Source organism: Tupaia chinensis, unplaced genomic scaffold, assembly GCF_000334495.1.
Source record: "Tupaia chinensis unplaced genomic scaffold, TupChi_1.0 Scaffold000544_1, whole genome shotgun sequence".
NCBI lineage: Eukaryota > Metazoa > Chordata > Mammalia > Scandentia > Tupaiidae > Tupaia > Tupaia belangeri.
In genome coordinates, this window is record NW_006160056.1 from 2,858,295 (window position 1) to 2,867,947 (window position 9,653).

The following is a 9,653-nucleotide window of genomic DNA, read 5'->3' on the forward strand; positions in this document are numbered from 1 at the left end:
ATGTATATAAGTATATACATATATATATATATAAGAAGGCAGACACAAAAGGCTACATATTATATGATTTTACATAAATAGAATTCTGGCAAAGGCAAAACTATAGTATTGGCAGAAATATATCATTTGTTGCCAAGATATGGTAGTAGAAGAAGAACCTAATTGCAAATGAACACAAGGGAACATTTTATGGTGGTGGAGATTTTCTGTATTTTTTATTGTGGTGGTGATTAAAAAGCTATCCACATCTGTCAAATCTCAACAAGCTGTATACTGTAAAAAGTTGGCATTTATTATATGTAGATAATATCACAATACCCCCCCAATATATAAAAGATAGGACCAGCAGGTGGCGTGGTGGTTAAGATACTAGACTCCCATATGGCCATCCGCTGTTCAAATTCCATACCCAGTAGCTTACTTTCTCACTTTCCCTATCTCTCTGTCTGTCTCTGGTGACTGTGCATGTTCTGTAGCAAGTAAGAAAATAATAATAGTAATAATTAATAAAATAAAATAAATAGTTGTTTAAAAATGGAAGATTTAAAAATCAACATAACTTGGAGGAGTATGGCATTTAGGGACATTTTGTGTAATATTATTCAGAGAATCTATGATTAAGTTACCATTTAGGTTCCAGATAGTGAGGGTTAGAAATTTTTAAAAATCTGTAAACATCTGGGCAAAGTTAAGAGAAAAATAGATCATTTAAAAAATCCACTCATCTGAGCAGAAATTTAATATTTTTATTTGCATATACCCCATGAAGCACACACTTAAAAAATATGGGAACACGAGAGAACGAGATAACATTCAACAGCAAACAATAGCAGAAGAATAGTAAAAACAATGACTCATTGTGTCTGTTGCTGATAAAATGGTAGATGTAGGAATCTTGGAAAATTGTGATAAGAATGCCTAAATATGCTAGACACAATACTAAGACAAATTTTAATGCATAGTTGAATTGGCAAGACTGCAAAGAAAAGCTTTGGAGAAAAGCGGAAATCCAGAGAGTTGACTGTGCACTGGAGTAGGTAGTTGCCCTGGGAACCTAGAGTTCAGGTTTTCAGAATTTCCAAGGAGGGATGAGTGACAGTGCGGAGGGTACACCTAAGGAGGGTGGGTATGATCAGATAGCAATTCACCTGCTAAAAGCTGGACCCTCCAAGACTGGGTGAATGGAGTGGGAATATCTCTTAAAGAGAGAAAGTGAATAAACTTGTTTAAGTTTTTCTCTGTTGTAGGATGAAGGATAAAGATGTGTTCTAAAATGTCACAACCAGATGCCTGTCTTCAAGTGGATTGGGATAATTATTTGTAGTGTTCAAGCTAAGAATCTACTTAAATGGTCCATGGATAGCGGTCTCTACTGATATCCACAAGAGCATTCTAACAACATGGTACATTTTATAACTAAGATTTTGTGGAGGGGCCAGCAGAGGTTAATGTGAACTGAAGAAACCCACCCTAAACCTGAAGTTTTAAAGAATTAACATTCCAAGAAACACACGCAAGATTAAAAAAAAAAATACACATTTAAGTAAGCCACCATTAGAAAGTTAGCAGAGACAATAAAGACTAAAGCTACTAAATGCTTGATAAATTTGTAAAAGTAACTATGTGGCATATGCTTAAGTAAATTAAAGAGACTATTCAAAATACAAAGTTAAAAATACCAAGAAGACACTATAAGAAGTACCAAGTTGTTAAAAAAAATATTTCTAGAAATATAAGATTTCTAAAAATAAAATAAATTAAATATACAATGGGATAAATAGTAGTTAGGAAAAACATTAAAAGAAAATAATTAAATGGTTATTCCAACTGAAGAGGCTATCATTTCACACCTTAGTTAGAGATTAGAAATATGAAAAATATGAGGGCTTGGGTAAGAAATTCTCACCTAGAAAAATAAAAGCAAAATATATGAGAAACGAGAAATGGAAAATTATTTGTAAATAAATAAATTTAAAACAAAATAAAAAATAAATTCTCCTCTATGTCTACTGCTTGTTTCAGACAGAGGATAGAGAAAAGGCAATATCTGAAGTGGCAAAGTGAGAATCTTCAGTTTTCGAAAAATGGGCCATGTAAAATGTGGGAGGTCGCAAACATCGCAAGCAGTATAACTAACAAGTTCTACTTTTAGATACATTTGGTGAAACTGTAGGAAATCGAAGACAAAGCAAATACCTTAAAAGTAGAAAGAAGAAATAAATCTGAAAGGCTGTGCAGTGTAATGATTAAGAGTGTAGATTCTGAAGCCCGACTGCCTGGATTCAAACCTAGGTTCTGGAGCTAACAAGTCGGTTGCCTCAGTTTCTTCATCTATAAACATGAGTATAATGGTAATAGCACTTACTCCACAGTGGAGACATAAAGAGTAAATGCCATCACGCAAAAATATAGCAAAAATATTCCCTGACACAATATAACTCTGTATGCTTTAACTTTTTTTAAATTCTTATTATGACTATTATTTATGTAGGAAGGACTTCTCAAGAGCAGTAATGAGGCCATAGGAGAGTAAAATGTTATCTACACATTTCTGAAAGTAATTGTATACCCAGTAAAATGATCTTTCAAGACGAAAAGTAAAATTACCTTTCAAGAAGAAAATAACTGTACACACAGTAAAATTATCTTTCTTGAACAAGGTTGGATTAAAGTCATATATACATATGTATATATGTATACATATGTATATACTTATATACATATATATATATAAGAAGGCAGACACAAAAGGCTACATATTATATGATTTTACATAAATAGAATTCTGGCAAAGGCAAAACTATAGTATTGGCAGAAATATATCATTTGTTGCCAAGATATGGTAGTAGAAGAAGAACCTAATTGCAAATGAACACAAGGGAACATTTTATGGTGGTGGAGATTTTCTGTATTTTTTATTGTGGTGGTGATTAAAAAGCTATCCACATCTGTCAAATCTCAACAAGCTGTATACTGTAAAAAGTTGGCATTTATTATATGTAGATAATATCACAATACCCCCCCAATATATAAAAGATAGGACCAGCAGGTGGCGTGGTGGTTAAGATACTAGACTCCCATATGGCCATCCGCTGTTCAAATTCCATACCCAGTAGCTTACTTTCTCACTTTCCCTATCTCTCTGTCTGTCTCTGGTGACTGTGCATGTTCTGTAGCAAGTAAGAAAATAATAATAGTAATAATTAATAAAATAAAATAAATAGTTGTTTAAAAATGGAAGATTTAAAAATCAACATAACTTGGAGGAGTATGGCATTTAGGGACATTTTGTGTAATATTATTCAGAGAATCTATGCTTAAGTTACCATTTAGGTTCCAGATAGTGAGGGTTAGAAATTTTTAAAAATCTGTAAACATCTGGGCAAAGTTAAGAGAAAAATAGATCATTTAAAAAATCCACTCATCTGAGCAGAAATTTAATATTTTTATTTGCATATACCCCATGAAGCACACACTTAAAAAATATGGGAACACGAGAGAACGAGATAACATTCAACAGCAAACAATAGCAGAAGAATAGTAAAAACAATGACTCATTGTGTCTGTTGCTGATAAAATGGTAGATGTAGGAATCTTGGAAAATTGTGATAAGAATGCCTAAATATGCTAGACACAATACTAAGACAAATTTTAATGCATAGTTGAATTGGCAAGACTGCAAAGAAAAGCTTTGGAGAAAAGCGGAAATCCAGAGAGTTGACTGTGCACTGGAGTAGGTAGTTGCCCTGGGAACCTAGAGTTCAGGTTTTCAGAATTTCCAAGGAGGGATGAGTGACAGTGCGGAGGGTACACCTAAGGAGGGTGGGTATGATCAGATAGCAATTCACCTGCTAAAAGCTGGACCCTCCAAGACTGGGTGAATGGAGTGGGAATATCTCTTAAAGAGAGAAAGTGAATAAACTTGTTTAAGTTTTTCTCTGTTGTAGGATGAAGGATAAAGATGTGTTCTAAAATGTCACAACCAGATGCCTGTCTTCAAGTGGATTGGGATAATTATTTGTAGTGTTCAAGCTAAGAATCTACTTAAATGGTCCATGGATAGCGGTCTCTACTGATATCCACAAGAGCATTCTAACAACATGGTACATTTTATAACTAAGATTTTGTGGAGGGGCCAGCAGAGGTTAATGTGAACTGAAGAAACCCACCCTAAACCTGAAGTTTTAAAGAATTAACATTCCAAGAAACACACGCAAGATTAAAAAAAAAAATACACATTTAAGTAAGCCACCATTAGAAAGTTAGCAGAGACAATAAAGACTAAAGCTACTAAATGCTTGATAAATTTGTAAAAGTAACTATGTGGCATATGCTTAAGTAAATTAAAGAGACTATTCAAAATACAAAGTTAAAAATACCAAGAAGACACTATAAGAAGTACCAAGTTGTTAAAAAAAATATTTCTAGAAATATAAGATTTCTAAAAATAAAATAAATTAAATATACAATGGGATAAAAAATAGTTAGGAAAAACATTAAAAGAAAATAATTAAATGGTTATTCCAACTGAAGAGGCTATCATTTCACACCTTAGTTAGAGATTAGAAATATGAAAAATATGAGGGCTTGGGTAAGAAATTCTCACCTAGAAAAATAAAAGCAAAATATATGAGAAACGAGAAATGGAAAATTATTTGTAAATAAATAAATTTAAAACAAAATAAAAAATAAATTCTCCTCTATGTCTACTGCTTGTTTCAGACAGAGGATAGAGAAAAGGCAATATCTGAAGTGGCAAAGTGAGAATCTTCAGTTTTCGAAAAATGGGCCATGTAAAATGTGGGAGGTCGCAAACATCGCAAGCAGTATAACTAACAAGTTCTACTTTTAGATACATTTGGTGAAACTGTAGGAAATCGAAGACAAAGCAAATACCTTAAAAGTAGAAAGAAGAAATAAATCTGAAAGGCTGTGCAGTGTAATGATTAAGAGTGTAGATTCTGAAGCCCGACTGCCTGGATTCAAACCTAGGTTCTGGAGCTAACAAGCCGGTTGCCTCAGTTTCTTCATCTATAAACATGAGTATAATGGTAATAGCACTTACTCCACAGTGGAGACATAAAGAGTAAATGCCATCACGCAAAAATATAGCAAAAATATTCCCTGACACAATATAACTCTGTATGCTTTAACTTTTTTTAAATTCTTATTATGACTATTATTTATGTAGGAAGGACTTCTCAAGAGCAGTAATGAGGCCATAGGAGAGTAAAATGTTATCTACACATTTCTGAAAGTAATTGTATACCCAGTAAAATGATCTTTCAAGACGAAAAGTAAAATTACCTTTCAAGAAGAAAATAACTGTACACACAGTAAAATTATCTTTCTTGAACAAGGTTGGATTAAAGTCATTTTGTAACCAAAAAACTTTATCACTAACATTTTACCGAAGAAACTTCTAGAAAAGATACAACAGAAAGAATATGATTCCATAAGAAAAGCCTTCAAATGTAAAAAGGAAATGGTAAACTTTTCAGTAAGCATAAATAAATATCCACCAGATTAAATAGTGCTAAGGTATGATATGTAGAGTTAAAGAGATAATAAGCAGCAATAGCATAGTGATAAAAATGAACAATTAATGAACTAATCATGAAACTTGAGAAATTAAAAGGACAGGAGAGTAAGTCTAAAGAAAAAGGAGAAAAGAAAATAAAGACATAGTGAAAATTTAATGAAGTAGAAAACAAAGATCTACAATTTTTTTTCAGAATTATTTTATTTATTTATTTCACATGAGTTTTTCCAGAGAAAGACAGAGAGAGAAAGCAAGCATCCAGGTCTGGGACTTGAACCATGGTTGGCCATGTGGGAATTCCAATGCCTTAACCACCACGCCAACTACTGGGCCCCGAAGATCAATGATATTAACACTGGATCTCTGAAGAAACTTTGAAAATGGATGAAAGTTATAAATCCATGGGTCCACCCATGACTTCAGGAGTGAGCTGCGACCTGGTGCTAAAGAAACACAGCTGGCTTCATGTTGGGCACTCCCTGTATTATGAAAAAGAATAGGAAACATATAAATAATATTATTAATGAAAAAGGAGGACATAACTGGAGACAGGGAGTATTAGAGGGGTTTAGAGGCCACATGATATTTTAATTCAGAACATAAATTTGAGGTTCAAAGTCATTTGCCTTTGAATCCTAGATCTGCTGAATTTCAGCCATGTGATCCTGTGCCAGCCTTCTGATCACAGCGTCTTTTTTGGAAAAATAACAATGGATTGTGAATAAAAGAGGGATCAGCAGTTGGCGTAATGGCTATGTCGGTGCACTCCATGTAGCTGACTGCAGTTTGAGTCCCAGACCTAGTGGCTTAAACTCGCCAAGCACGTGTGTGTGCATGCCCAAGACCCAGAGAGGAGAATGAGGACAAGGGATTGTGGCATAGCCATCCCCCATGGAGGGTGATTTCTCACTTCCTATCTCTTTGTTTCTCTCTGACTTTCTGGCGAGCGCACACACCCTTTAGCAAAAACATCTCAAAAAAACAAAAAGATAAAATAGAAAGTAAACTACTTGGTACATAAAAGGGCAGGAAAAAGTAGCTATACATTTCATTGTGTTTTTTTTTTTAATAGTAATACTATTTTTTAAGCTATGTGGAATAGGTCTGAAGTTCAAAAGAAAATGAAATACAATGTAATACATGTGTAAGACATTAAATAGTAACATAAACAGTTAATTTTTTTCTTTTTTTACATTAATCCACTGTATATTTTTACAGTATGCAAAGCGAAATTTCCCAATACAAATACACTATATATTAGACCAGAGATATTGCTGTACATGTTATCATCAACAAATAATTTTCCATTTTTGTGTCTCTTAAATGTTTTACTTCTTATTTTCCCCCTTGATTCTTTCCCTTTCACCTCCCCCCCCCACTATATTTCCCACCTTCCTCCCACACTGTTTCTAGTATCCACAGTTGCTCTCCATGGCTTTATATTCTCCAATCTTTTAATTTCTGCCATAGAGTGAAGAAATTCTGTATATATTAAGTGGGGACATACATTGCCTCTCTTTCATAGTCTGGCTTGCTTCGTTTAGCAGTACACCATCCATATTTATCCACCTTCTATTAAATGCCAAGGTCTCATTGTTTTTTTTTATGGCTGAGTAGTATTTTGTAGTGTATATATGCCACACTACTCAATCCATTGATCTGTTCTTGGACATTTGGGTTGATTCCATTACTTTGCAATTGTGAGTAATGCTGCAATAAACATGGATGTGCAAGTGCTTTTCTGACTGAAAGTATTCCTATCCTTTAGGTAGATACCCAGAAGTGGAATTGCTGGATGGTATGGTAGTTCTATTTGTAGGTTTTTGAGGAACCTACATATTGTTCTCCACAGTATCTATACTAATTTACATTCCCACCAACAGTGTAGGGGAATTCCGTTTTCACCACAGCCTCACCAGGACTTACCATACTTTATTTTTTTAAATCTTAGCCATTCTGAGTGGGATTAGGTGGTATCTTATTACCATTTTAATTTACATCTATCTCCCTTACGGTAAGAGATGTTGAGCATTTTTTCATATGCTTTTTGGTTGTTTGAATATCTTTCTGGAAGAGTTGACTGTTTGGCTCATTTGCCCATCTTTTAATTGGACTGAATATTTTCTTGCAGGTAAGCTGCTTAAGTAAAACCCAAAAAGATTCATAGAAAAATTCCAGAAGGTGATAAATGAATACAGTAAATTGGCAGGATACAAAATGAACACACAAAAATCTGTAACATTTCTATACACCAACAATGAGCAGACTGAGGTAGAATTTAAGAAAGCAATCCCATTTACAATAGCCACAAGAAGTTATAAGATAACTAGGGGTAAACCTAGCCAAAGAAGTCAAATATCTCTAGAAGGAAAACTATGAAAAACTAAAAAAAGAAATTGAAAATGACACAAAAAAGTGAAAAGATATCCCATATTCCTAGATTAGAAAAATTAATACTGTGATTTTTTTTTTTAATCATTGGAATTCAAGAGCCATTCCACTGAGTAGGGGAATTCCCTTTTCACCACAGCCTCATCAGGACTTATCGTTCTTTATTTTCTTAAATCCTGGTTTTTGGTATATAAATTGAGTGTCAAGAAACAGGGATAGACAAGGAATGGAGGAGATTTGATGGGCGGGAAACACAGTAGCAAACATAGAAAGGGATTCACAAAGCCAAAGTCAGTCTTGCAAGTGGAAAAATCACAGTGCACTGTATTTTACAACTTCGAAAACTTAGAATATGCTGAGAAGTAGCTGTACTTGGTAACACTAAGAAAACATATAATCAGAAATGTGTTTGCAGGGGGCAGATGGTGGCACAGTGGTAATGCAATTGCATTCATATTGGAAAGTCTCTGGTTCACGTTTCAAGCCCTCCTTCTACATGCCAGGTGTACACAGTCTAGATTAGCTCAGGTCAGGGACGACTCACCATGTGATGACTTTATTGGGGATGCTTGTGTGTATCTCTGACTTTCTCTTTCATGAAAGAAATAAGTAAACTTTTAAAAGATGGATTTGCAGTCACCTTACATTCTCAGCCCCCTATTTCTCCCTCTGTGCACACTCCAAACATATTCGCTATAAATCTTGGTGTTAGGAATGGCTGCTGCAGAAGGATTAGATTAAAACAGTAACATAAGGAAGAGAATAGGGCCAGGCCACGTTTCTATTTTAAAATTTAGAACACCAAATTAGTAGACACAATGGGCTGGGACACAGAGAGGTTGTTTAAGTCCTTCCTCCCCCTTCCAACTGAATCACACCTTAATTATTTCATCTGGAGAAGAATCTGACCTTGTTCAAACACCTCGAAAGAAGGGTTCAATGATGTGATCATTCACATTCCTGTGTTTTAATCCTCTTGGCACATCACTAGCTCTGAGCACATATTTGACAAATAAGGGTAGTGAATAATTTTAACAGTTGTGGTAGTGGAACCTTGATATTTGGGAAATATATTTATATTTCACCTGTACATAGAGTATATTATGTCAGGCTTTCTCCAATGTGGTCCTTCATGGGGGATGAGCAGTGTGCAGTCCTTAGTCCAGTAATCCTATCTTCACCTTTAACACAAGACTCTCAGATCAAAATGTTTGGTATTTTCTAGGAGAGACTAGATGGCATTGTCTACTTAGATACTATAGAGAATCCTGAGGAGTCCAAAAAGTTTGTCATTTCTTTTAATGGAGACACTCTCAGAAGTAGGGTCCCAGAAGAAGATGCAAACCCACAGATCCGTGCCAGGCTCCAGCAATGAGCTGCTGCCCAGCGCCTTCCTGCCCAGGAGGCTTCCCAGCGTGGACCATACATCCTCCACTGGCTGCTTCTCCCTCTGAGTATCATGGCTGTCCCCTGAACAAACACATCCCAAACCTGGGCTGCTTAGGCCTCTGCCATTATGTTGTCCAGGGACCTTTCAGACAGCCTAAGGTCAGTGTTCTGAGTGATGACTGGGAGGTTGGCCCGGTTGGTCCTGGCTGCCTTAATGACTGAAGCTTGAACTGCCATCCAAAGGGTGACATTTGACAGTGTTTACACCTTAGCATTTCCAAAGAATCTCTGTCTTTGAGACAATTTCAGCACTGTCAGCTGTCTGCCAAGA

General features: G+C 35.2%; 1 pseudogene; it reads left to right on the top strand.

The window, feature by feature from the left end:
• Positions 1-9,308, top strand: part of LOC102483956 (replication factor C subunit 1-like) — a 38,252-nt pseudogene extending 28,944 nt beyond the window's left edge.
• The last annotated feature ends 345 nt before the right edge of the window (positions 9,309-9,653 follow it).